Consider the following 511-nt stretch of genomic DNA (forward strand, 5'->3'; position numbering starts at 1 on the left):
AACCAGGGGAAAGAAGGCCTATTGCATGAATCTTCGTGCAACGGGCCTCTAGTCCTATATAATAAAAACCTAATATGCAAATTGTCCCCTGAATCAGGAGTTCGACCAGGAATTACTCCAGGAGGCTGGTGGTGGCTGCAGCAGGTGGCCGAGGGAAGAAATGTCCCCTCAGCTGGTGGCTGCAGCAGGCGGCTCTGGGAAGGGAGGCTCCCTGCCAGCAGCTGGCAGCCACTAGGGACCTACCTGTGCACGGATTTTGTGCACTGGGCCTCTAGTCTACACTAATAAAAGAGAAAAATGGTAATTGCCATACAACGCTACCCTTTTCATTGGCTAATCAGGGCTATATGCAAATTAACTGCCAACTAAGATTGGCAGGTAACTGCCAACAAGATGGCGGTGAACTGCCAACAAGATGGCGGTTAATTTGCATATGTAGGCACAATGCAGGGAGGCGAAAGGGAAAGCAGGAAGAAGCCCCCTGCCACTGACAGTGATCGGAAACCCAGGG

Source organism: Myotis davidii, unplaced genomic scaffold (assembly GCF_000327345.1).
Source record: "Myotis davidii unplaced genomic scaffold, ASM32734v1 scaffold226, whole genome shotgun sequence".
Taxonomy (NCBI): domain Eukaryota; kingdom Metazoa; phylum Chordata; class Mammalia; order Chiroptera; family Vespertilionidae; genus Myotis; species Myotis davidii.